Source organism: Lathamus discolor, chromosome 3, assembly GCF_037157495.1.
Source record: "Lathamus discolor isolate bLatDis1 chromosome 3, bLatDis1.hap1, whole genome shotgun sequence".
Classification (NCBI taxonomy): Eukaryota; Metazoa; Chordata; class Aves; order Psittaciformes; family Psittacidae; genus Lathamus; species Lathamus discolor.
The window spans coordinates 5571154-5583232 of NC_088886.1; the positions used below are offsets into that span (position 1 = coordinate 5571154).

General features: G+C 40.2%; 1 protein-coding gene across 10 annotated transcripts in view; it reads left to right on the forward strand.

Annotated features, from left to right (window-relative positions):
- DAB1 (DAB adaptor protein 1) overlaps positions 1 to 12079 on the forward strand; it is a 484717-nt gene that overhangs the window by 336060 nt on the left and 136578 nt on the right. The gene's annotated exons all lie outside the window — the stretch shown is intronic.

Sequence of the window (12079 nt, forward strand, 5' to 3'; positions counted from 1 at the left end):
TCAGTAACCATAGAAGGGAAATGCATGTGTTTTGTGCTTGTCTAGACTGCATGTCACTTCAGATGGAATCAATATTTTTAGGGGGAGTACCTTTGATCAGCACGGAGATATTTTCATGTGTTCAGTAGAGATCAGCATTAATTAGTTTCTCAGAATTGAAGTACATCTGCATTTCTGAAAGTTGAAATACACTAGGCGAGGCTTTCGAAGGGCCACAGGAAATGTAACCATGCTGCTTCTATCATATATATACTTTGAATGTGAGAATCCTGATATCTAAACCGTGTCAGATTATGTTCTGTGCAGCACTTAACAACTGGATATCAGCCTATACCTTTACTGCGTACTATTTGTAAAGTGTTATACAGTCATCCTATGTGGGCTTGTCAGTACTGAGGCTGTTTTCCATTCCCAGTGAATGCTTTGTTTGTGCTCTGGAATTGCCAGCAATCCACTGACGATTCACATTCACCATAACATGAATTTTTCACCATCTTAGTTTGTTTTAGAAATGAGAACACTCTGGAAGACTGATCACTTACGCTGCGGCATTTACGTTTGGATAGAATGCAGTTTCTGAAGCATAAATATTCACAAACATATGATGTCTCCTGTGAATGTGTTGTTTAGTGATTCGGATGTCTGTTAGCGCCTGGCAGGAAGTGACCAGAAAAGTGTATTCTTTACCTGTAGTAACAATTGGATTGTGTCTCTTTTGCAGTTTCTGACAAGTTTAGTCTCAAATAACCTGTAGTAGTTTACCATCTGAGCTGATAAAGCTTTATCAGTTTTGGAAGTGAATTCGGGGAACGTCTGAGCTGTACCTACCACCGAAAGAGAAGTTTCACGCGTTGTGAGCTGGATTATATTCAACGGTGTAAAGCTTCAAGGTTGTTTGTCGTAAGGATTTGAATTGTTTGTAGTTACATGCAAGATCTAATGATCTAAAGGCATTAACATGCTCATCAAATTTTAATATCACTAGTCTGTAGATCTTGTGTGTGGTCCTGTAGAGATCCTGTGTGTGAAGGTTATCCTCTTGCCTCCGGCTGCCTGCTGGCAGGCAGAGATGCATTTGTGTTGGGTCTCATGGACTTGTCTGGAGGTTTGCATAATACTGGAATTGGCTTGAAGAGTTGCAAGAATTTCTTAAAATATCCCATAAATGCGTTTCACTAAAGAGCGTGGATTCTGTTTTAAAACGTTAACAAATACAGATTTTGTGATGTCCTTTGCAAATCTGCTGTGAAAGAGGCTTCTTATTTACAAAATAAGGTGATATTTAAGATCACTGTTGTGCAAGTATGTAGCTTCTTAACACAAACCAGAAAACGCTTGTAAAGCTAGGTTGATATCTGAGATTGGTATTCTGAATCCTGCTAAGAAGTACCTAAATTATATCCACCTCAGTGACTAACACTATGACATTTACAGATAGGCCTTTGACTTTATAGGTTGTCAAATGTGACCTGTGTATCTCAGGCTGTATCAAATCAAATATGAACGCTAAAGCTGGAATCCATCTGTGCATGCAGAGTTGTTCTTTTAGATTTCACTATAAATGATTTTTATACATTAAGACAGTTCCCATCTGTGATGTGAGTTACCACTACTATACTCTTGTAACTATCAGTAGTTACTATTGTAACTACCGTTACAATACAGATATTACATTATTAAATTAGAGTTATTAGAGTATGTCATTAGAGTTGTTAGAGTATAAGAAATAATTTGAATTGTAATGATTATGAGTTTTGAACTTCATGAGAAACTCCTAAAGATGATGGAAGGACTCCCATTGAAGTTAGTTGACTTCGATCTCACTGTGTGTTACTTCTTCTGATACTTAAGGCTGCAGTTATGCAATCTGGCATGCATGAACCACATTGGAAGAATAGGGATTTGTCTAGTATTCTGATATGCCCTTTGACAGGATAAGCTGAATTCTTAGTGGAGGCTTCAGTTTCCCTCTTACATTGGTGAATTATTTTTCTACTGAAGACCGAGTGTGGAGTGTTTCATGAGGTTTTGTATGTGTTGAACTCTGCTATTTGTCAGTGGAGCAGCTCATGCACACCCTTTGTATTTGCTCAAAGGGAAACGCGTGTACTTCAAAGGTTTGTTGAAGAGACTTGGAGATGTTCAGGAAGTTGAGCATGTGAACTCAGTGTTTGCGCCCAGTGGTGATTGCTGGCAAAATGAAAAGCGCCAGGAAAGCTGAATTTCCACCCTGCTCTGCCGTTGTTTGGTAGGGCTCACTGAATCATTTTTGCAATAGGTAATTCAGTGTTCTGGCTTCCTTTTCAACTTGTATCTTGGCAATGAAAGCAGATCAGTCAAAAGACATATTGTTGGATTACATGTGAAGTCAAGATTTGTACTTCCCCAAGGAAAATATGGATTTCTGTATAGCCCATGTTACAGTCCAACAGCAGACTTCATTAAATATTAAAAATGTGATCTGTAATAAGAGAAAAATGTATTGATATGTTAATCTTTTAAGCAATAACCAGTGTGGCTTGTCTTACATGGTCTAGACTTCCATTTTAACATCTAGTGACAAAGTGAAAAGGCTGTACAAACGTATGGTACTTTAATTAATGAAGGCAATATTAAGCTTTGAAAGTCCTCTGGAGCTTTTGTCTCTGTTGGAGCATTGTCTGTGCTGTGAATCTTCCCTAATAGTTAAAGCAAATGAACTAAAATAGCCTTTGGGCTATTTTGTTGCACCGTGGTGTTGGAGGAAAAAAAAAATTAATCCTGTGCCATTTTGCATTTGCTGTCTGGGAATCAAAGTGTGAAAGCTAATTTAAAAACTTTCACACTTGGCTTGAATGAGGACTGCCAGTGCTTGGCGAATGTTAAATTGAACACAATTAGCTCGAAGTGGGCTAGCTTAGATGCACCCATCAGCCTCAAAGTGCCCGGGCTTAATGACTGCTCTGATAAACTAACACAGAGGTTGCAGAAAAGAATTTAAAGGCATTAAGTTGCTGCTAAAACCTTACCCTGAATAGAATAGATCTTTGAAACTGAAGTAGCTTGTACGTTGGAGGGTGAGGAGCTCTGTTGACAGGGAGGTGGTTAGATAGAGCACAGTGCTGCAGCAGGGAGAAGGGAAGGAAACAACTGCTGAACCTGCTCGTAAATGTTAAAGACATAATTATAATCAGAGTATTTGTAAGTATAATACATTGTAATAGCAATATATTACTATTTGTGGTTTCTGAAGCAGTTGGGTGTCATAGGTATTTACAGAAGAGGCAGCTGGTACAGCTGTGGAAGAATGAAGTCCTGGAATGTGTCAGGGAATGATGGCCGAACGAGTGCTAAATTTGGAGATATAATGTGGTTTTGAACTTAGTCTCTCAATTGTATCTGTTTATCAAGTGTTGCATCAACATATAATGGGGACATGAGGTCCAAACTTAATTGATAACATGAAATTCCATGCTCGGTGTGAGAGTTCAGAGGAGCTCTTGAACTGGATGTGAGCAGATCTGTCAGACTGCAGATGCTCTAGAGGTGGGGATTTTAGGAAGACAACTGAAGAAGCAAAAGATGATGAGCAGCTGAAGTTGTGAGAAGAGTTACCTGCAGTGACATAAGCTGCTACTCTTTTAAGTACAAAGCTGCTTCTCTTTGAAGATGGGATGTTGTTAATGGCAGTAGGCAGTGGCTTTTGGGGTAGCATTTTTCTACGACAACATATCAGATGTGTTTGGAGCTCATCCCAAACCTTCCCTTCTCCCCCCTTACTCTCCCTTTTTGGAGAAGAGTTTTATCTTCAGGTGCTGAGTGAGGTCTCAGCTCAAGGACTGTAGTAAGCAACCACTGATTCTCCTAGTGGAGAGAGACCCTGATGGTAAATTGAACAGAAGTGAGTCTGTAAATTAGCATTTTACATGTCATCCAGTCTTATGTGAGCAACACAAATCGTGCAGACAACAGTGTTTTCAGTTAATGAACCCAGCCATAAGCACTATTCACATTGAACATATTTACTGGGGGTAGCATCCAGTCAAAACTTTTTGCATGAATTAATTCTTTTTTGCATGAATACTGTGTGCATGAGTGCATCCATTTGTGTGTGGATTTGTATATGTGTGTACACTATTAGCGTATGCAGTGTTAAAGCATATATAGTAATACAGAAAGAACCTCTGAAGAAGTTTCATTATGCATGTAAATATATTCAGCAGGAGACTTAAAATAACTCTTTAATGGGGAAAAAAAGGGGGAAAATTATGCCATTTGACATGAGGAATCTATTTTGAACTATAGTTTATGCACAGTCTGTTTTCTGCCTTTCCTTTCTGGAAATTGTTGCCTGAAATATTACGGTAGTGTGCAAAGGCTTTGCTTTCAGTTTAATTTTAAATGTAATTTGCCTGAATGCTGTCAGGATAGACAGTAAAATTGGACCTTGCTAATATTTGGTACTCAATCTCTATGGAAATAGAGTTCAGGATAGAACTTCGGATTCTGAAGTAAAATAAGATGGAATCAGACACGTTAATGATGATTTTTAAATGTTTTCAAGCCTATGTAAATGTATTTTCTGCCATGATTTGGTTGGTTATATGGGCAGCAGGGGGGAGGGCTCGTAACGGTCATAGATCATAGCATCATAGAATGGTTTGGTTTGGAAGGGACCTTAAATATTGATCTAAAGACATGAATGAGCTTTCTCTGTCTGTTAATCCAAATGTTCTTTAATGGATAAAAATAGAATTGAATTACTTCACGTAAAAAACCCCAGGGTATTATTTACTGAGTTTCAAGCAGAATGACTCAATAATATTCTGAACATTCTCATGTTCAGGTCTTGAATAGAGTGACAGAGGGTTGCTTTGCAGCTAAAAGGCCAAGCATTCTCCCCTGTGTTTGCTTACAGACTAGTGACATCATTTGTTCTTCAGTTACACTTCAGTCCTGATAGGAGTACTAAGTCTTGCTGAAAACTAAAGGCTTTTATTAATATGAAGTGTTTGCTTTGAGAAGGTTTTCAACCTGTTAATATGTTTGTGACCAATATAACTTCAATTGCAGCCAACTTGGAGAATATATTTGTGAAGGTTGCTGTGGATCTGTCTCGGTTACTCTCCTTGTGATGTTCCAATCTGTTCAGCTCTGGTGAGGAGCTGTTTCTGGCCTTGTAGTGTGGACTCCCGTGCAGTCCCTGCAGGTGGACCCAGCCAACAGAATTGATACGACTGCTTCTGCTCTTACCGGAGCTATAGCATTATAGTAAAGCATAAATCACAATGGGACATCTGTACTGTGGGTCTCAAGGCATGTGTTCCTTTCAGATTCATCAATCTGGAGAAAACAAAACCTGATCCAGAACATAGACACATATCCCTGTCTTTTTGAACCATAGGCTGGATTGCAGGTATTCTGCACTTACCCTCATGACCACTCTATCATCATCTTGGGCAGTTACAAGACTTTGACTAACATCCTTATGGGAAACTAAGTTGGCAAACCGTCAGGCCTTCTTCATCAAGGCTGTTTCTCAATATATCCTGATGTTGGATGGGCACAGCAGCAAAACTTTATTCCCACTTGATGGGTTTGGTCAGGTCATCCCTATTGATTGACTTGCCAAAGCTTGTAGAAGCAATATGCTGCTGTCCTGCTTTCTCGTCAGTGCTGTACACAAAACCATCTGGTTCAGGCATACTTGGTGCTTTGTTGTGCTTTTGAGGTGGTGGTAGGTCAAGTACCTTCACTCTTCAGTGGTGTATAACTTGTGGAGACAAACTGAGAAGATGGGAGAGAAGCCTTTTCATGGCTGATGTCACATTTTCTAAGGAAAGTCTTTGGCTCAAAGATGGGCTGCTCTGTGTGGTTGGTTGGCTTGGTTTATTTAATAAAGCAGTGCATTGCTTATAATAATAGAAGCCTTTTGTGAGCTTCAGGGTCTCGAGACTGTGTTTTGTCTTTCCAAACTCTTTTGCATACTGCTTTGACACAAAAAGACGTGAAAATCACAACTGGACCTCCTGTTTTGTCTTCCTGGCTTGCTGTGCTGAAGTCTTGTTTGAAAGATAGTCATTTCTGCCAGACTCTCATCACATATTGCTAAAGTAACTTCTGAAGGAGTAGGTGCTGAAAGAGTGCAGCTTGCAAGCTGAATTCAAGAAGGCACCGCAATATGGTTGTGGTACACCTGTGTTGCCTCTTTTTCCTGGATGTTATTACACACATGCATAAAAATGTAAATGACTGTTACAGAGCCAAGCACATCAGTAAAGAAACGCTAAATTTAACATCCTCCAGATGGAAGAGAACTGAATGCAGAGTTGTGGATGCAGTCACGCTTTCCTTTCCACATAAAGTCTTAGTACAAAAGAATGGATCTGTGCTGGAGGATCAAAATCAGGATTGCATGAAGTCAGTGTCTGTAGGAAACTTTGCTGCTTAGTGAGCAAAGGAGGAGGAGGAGGAAGGATTGCATGCCTCGGGGCAGCAGGGCTAAGTCTTGGAGACTGGACTGTACATATCATTGCTTTTGCTATGTGGCATGCAAGACGTCAGCTCCAGTAGATACACGTTGCTTTGGTAAAGCTATAAGGAACTAAAGAGAGAATTCATACTGGAAAATATCAGACAACTCTAACAAGACATCAGATTGCCAAACGTCATTATAATTAACCCAAAATATGTTGTGAGTATCCGAAATAGCAAAATCTCTAAAAAACTGACCTAAAAGACTAAAAAAACTGTTCTTTTTTACTCAAAATTTATTATCATGCTTTGGGCTACTGTAATATGCATTTCTTTGAATGGACTACCTGAGTCAATGAATTAAATTGCAGCCACCATCTAGCCACATGTAGCTCCTGCGTACTTATGAACTGAAAGTATAAAGTCTCATCTGTGACTGTGGTTGGAAGTAGATCCAGACAATGCTTCTAAGTGTGGTTTTAGACAATGAACCAAACTTTTCTACACTGATCTGATACCATGTCAATGGTCTTATGGGGTTTTTTTCCTTTATATTTTTTCAATTGACTTTATTGCTAGGCCCTGTTCTGTGATTATTATTGATGGAATAATCAGGAATCTGCCCTTCTTGCTGTGTGTTCGGAGAAAAAATACGTCTGAAGATGGAACCCAATATCCATGTTTTTCAGACACCCCCACCACCCCCACCCCCTACCCTCCCCACATATCTTTGCTCTTATTAAAGTAAAGAATATGATGTATACTGGGCTGTTTAAGTTGAATGAAGAGTCCACTGCAGATGATGCTGTGGAAAGGCTTTGCAGGAGAAGGGCAATCAAGTAGGGATAATTAGAGTTACTATTTAAATATGCAGAAATTGAAAAGCTTATCTGGAAAAGCAGAGCGAAGTTACAACAGCGTAAGACTAATGTAAGAATGATTTGCAAGCAATAAAATCACATCTCCCTGACTTTGTAAGTACAAAATAATAAGCAGTATTTAATAATGGAGACTGTAATAGTCTGGGTTATAAACCCAGTGGTATGTGATTTTAGCATTAGATCTTACCTGAAGGGGATAGATTGGTTTAACACTGATAGAGTTGAGCTATGTGGGGATTACAGGTATTTGGAATGTATGTGCAGTGAGGGACGAGAGTAATTGCTCAAGATAATCTCCTTGCAGTTAACTCAGAATAATGATGTGAAGTTGGCAGAATGGCAATTCTTGGGTTTTACTTCTTCCTCCAAATCAGTCTGAATGTATGAACGCCTCTGAAGGAAGCAGATGTGACTCTTACTGCTGGCGCGATTTAGAAAGGCTTGATGAAGAACAGAAGAATGTGCTGTTAAGAACAAATCCTCCTTGGCAGAGAAATGGGTAGGATGGTCTTCAAGTTCTTAATAATGTCTGGTATTTGTAACTCTGTCATTATTTTCATTAATTAACTGGAGCGGGTAACACAAACATCACACTTGTTCTGCAACTAATATTGTTGCTGCTTGCTATTTAATCTGTGGAACTGAAAAAAACCCAAAACAACCCATAATGTTCAAGTGACACATAGGCAATAACATCACTGAACACATATTTATCCAAATGGCTTTAATTGAGCATCATCTACTTGTCTCACCATACTGTACTGAGAGCCTGTATGATTTTACAAGCTGGGCAAGCCCAAACCCTGCCTAATGCTGGGTATTGAGAGGAAGCTTATAAGGAGCTGCTGGAAATGCTGTATTCAGAAGCTGGTGTCTTCCCTAGGGTTTAGCTACAGGGCATGTGGCTGCCAAGGGTGCCCTGCTCAAAGGAGAAGCAGAGCCAAGGGTCTGACCGCTTGCAGTCCTTTGAGTTCCTATGTCGCTTTCACAGGGGTGCTTAACCCAAGGGTCCTGGCTACCTTCCAAGTACAGTAATTAAGTTCTGCATTCCTAAATTCCCTCTCGTTTTAATTGGATTAGGAATTCTTCACCTTTTGGCTTTAAACGCGGCTGGCTGAACAACTACTTTAAATGATAGCAGAGTCTTTATTTCAAGTTAGGTTATGTTATCCCTGATTATACTGTACGTTGTTTTAAGTGTACCAGGTGTCTCAGGAGTGTACAAAGTAGATCAACATTTTAGTTATATTTATAATTGATTTTCTTTGCTGTACTGAAGTACACTCATTTGATGGTTATTCCTGATTACTCTCAATTTATAAGACTGTAGAATCATAGAATGGTTTAGGTTGGAAGGGACCTTCAAGCTCATCCAGTTCATGGGCAGGGACACCTTCCACTGGAGCAGCTTGCTCCAAGCCCCTGTGTCCAACCTGGCCTTGAGCACTGCCAGGGATGGGGCAGCCACAGCTTCTCTGGGCACCCTGTGCCAGCGCCTCAGCACCCTCACAGGGAAGAATTTTTCCTAGTATCTCATCTAAATCTGCCTTTTAATCAAAGAGAGCTTGTAAAAATATTTTAGATCTTCTCTGCATCCAGGAAGCCTTCCGCCTGCTTGTGTGTGCAGCTTTAATCTCGTTTGTGTAGTCAGTGAAATCTAGGGCATCACTGAAGTTTAGTCTTCACCATGCATTCAGATGTTCACCTGATCATTGAGATTGCTTTGTACTTTGCAAAAAACAAGCTTGTAAACAAGGGAGTCTGTGCTACATCCCTTCTGAAATATGGCTCCGTTTCTAGTGTGCCAGTAACTTCTGTTTGGGTACTGGAGCCTAAATAATTGATTTTTCAGCGTGTGTTGTTGCACGGCATTTTAAAACCCAGGCTTCATTGTCAGTGAGTTCTGGGATTCTGCAGACATTTTAATTGATGAATGGGGTTATCCAAAAGACATATAAAGTAATGAGGGTGAGTTCATGGTTTCAATCTTAGAAGTTCATTTTTGGACAGCGCAAATCTGTGCTATGGGTAAAATTCAGATTAGCTCACTTAACGGTTCACCTGGCTCTAATGACACCTAAATTTAGAACTTGCAAGCATCACTGGCCTATAATCAGAATATGTTTTGCCCTGCATAAAATGGAATTATATTAGTCAATTCGCATTAGCCAAGTCTGAATTCCGTGTCTGGTTGCATTTAGTTGCACTGTGCTGATGACAGCTCCGTTTGGCTTTTTGTTTGACCTGGATATGTGCATCTTTCTTAGTGCTGTCAATCTTCTCTTATGTTGCTCAGTGTACTCCTGTTACTGAAAATCCAAGATCTGTAGCCCTTTATTAAATTATAGTGTGCATTTTGTGTACCTGTATATTTACCTTTGGGCATTAGGTCTTTTTTCCCTCAAAAATAACTTGGTACAGGATTTTGTGGGAGTTTCTTACTCTAACATCTCTGAAAGCTCTTGAAATAAAAAGGGGGGGGGACACGACACATGATGACATCTTTGTGGGAAAGTCTTGAAAAAGAAAGTAGTAATTTAGAGCACATCTGCTTTTTCAGTTATTTAAAAAAGGAGTATATTTCTTGTAAATACTTACACAAAAGTCTTAAAAAAGCAGGATTTCACCTGTGTTATGGGCTACAGATGCACTTTCAGTAGCGTTCTGTCCCCTTTCTCTGCACTGATTGTAAAGGGCTGCTCTAAACTGACATAAAGCCTTTTCGTTGTGGACTTCATTTTGTTGGTATGCAAAGAGGGAGGGTAAAAGCAGCATCCTGTCTTTCATCCTTCTGGATTGAGGATTAATCATGATCACAGCTGCAGAATAATGCAGATCTTAGCTGCTGGGCTTGGAGAGGGGGAAGGGCTAGGGTGTGGGGAGGGGGAAGGACATGGGCTGTCTTTACTTCCACATGCCCCCTTTACCCTCGGAGGCACCACGCTTAACAGAGGAGTTGCAAGAAGCAGACTCTCGGAGACTGTTTTCCTTCCATTGGCTTAGCAGACCCCTTTGTATTTCGGTTTATGCCTGCTGTCTGCCAGAAGCATTCCATGTGCGCTGTCTCTTATGACAGGATACAGCACAGCACCGTCTTCACTATGTGAGAGCAGTTCATCTTAAATAAAGGCACAGATTTGCTGCTGCCCCAGATTACCTTCCCCCCCCCCACTAATTAATTTGTCATGCATCGTATCCTTTTTCCTTTAATCATAAGGAATGCATTCAATTTACCAGTAAGACACACACAGCTTTTTTGCATGGCATACTTGTTTCCTTGATGATGCATTAAGCAGTGGATGCTGAAATGCTGCTGGCTCAAAGGTATACAAATTTAGACCAGTGACTTTTACCCTGTCTCTGCAGATAGCCCCTAAATGCCTTGCAGGTCAGCTGTTTTTGAAATGGATAAAAGTGTGCTCGTTCCTTCAAGGTAAATCAGAAGGATTATGACATCTAGGAAGAAGAAACCGCCAGACAGCTCATGAGCAATATAACTAGGACTGACCCAGTAGCATCTCTAAAGCTTCCAATAAAATTGCCTGAGGAGTCTGCCAAGAAGCCAGATGCTGCTGCTGGAAAAATACCTTCTGTAGCTTGGCATTTGTCCTGTAATTGCTTCCAAGAGAGAATAAACCGTAGCATGACAGTGGAAGGTGAATGGGTCCTCACTGCATGCTACTTGGGTGATTTTAAAAAATGGTTAGAGAATAAGCATGGTTTTGGGATGCATTACAGCTCGTGCAGGTCTGTATACTTGTGTAACTACTTCAGAGCTCTCTATCTGAATGCTCAAGAGCACCTTTAGGCATCTTTCCTGACATTTTAGCCCTGCAGTGTCTTGATTTTTGCTATAAGTAATTCCTTTTACAGGGTTCCTAACCTGTTCACTTAGACTTTGATTTTGTACGTGCGTGATATGGTCATGTAGACGTCTCCAGCTGCATGATTATAGTGAAATGGAGAGCAGTGTGTTTCCCCGTATGGGTGTTTCTCTGTATGGAATTATGATACAGGAAATAACACCTGGCCCACGTAGTTTCAAGAGCTGGAGTTTCCCCCTTTTGTATATTTTCCAGCTGTGGGAAAAGTCCCATCTTTTAGTATTTAGAAACACTGCTCAATCTTACACACAAACGGAAAATGCACAGAGCCTGACTTCTTATGGGAGGTGCTTCTTCCCTTATAAAGTGGTTAACATTCTTACTGATACAAAGCAGAGGCAGTCTGTAACATAATCAGATACAAGGCATGGCATTCACAAATGAGATGAGAACAGATAAGTGAATTCAAGAGAATTATGTATGGTTTGAAATCTCTCCAGTAAAATCTAGCAGCCATTCCCAAATACTTGTGTTTGGTATGGTTCAGAAGTCTGCCTGCTGTTCCTCTTTGCGGTCGTCTTGGAATTACCTTCATGACTGGCATCGCTGGCCTGAAGACTGGAGCGCTAAAATGGGATTGTCAAAAGTACTTCTGTAGCTAAAAGTCATTTATTAGTTTAAAACAGTGATATTTGTCAGCTGTGGAACAGCAGTGTAAAAATCGTTTTTGCCTGAGTGTGTAAATTCATACTTACAGTCCCAGAAAGCTTCTTGCTTTTTCCCCTTTGCTCTGCTAGACAATGAACTTTGGTAGAAGTCTGGTGGTTGGGTTCAATGTAATAAATCAAAAGTCCGTTTACAGCGAGGTGAAGTCCTCTGATTAGTTTTCCTAATGCTTAACTGTCAAGGCACATGGGCTGA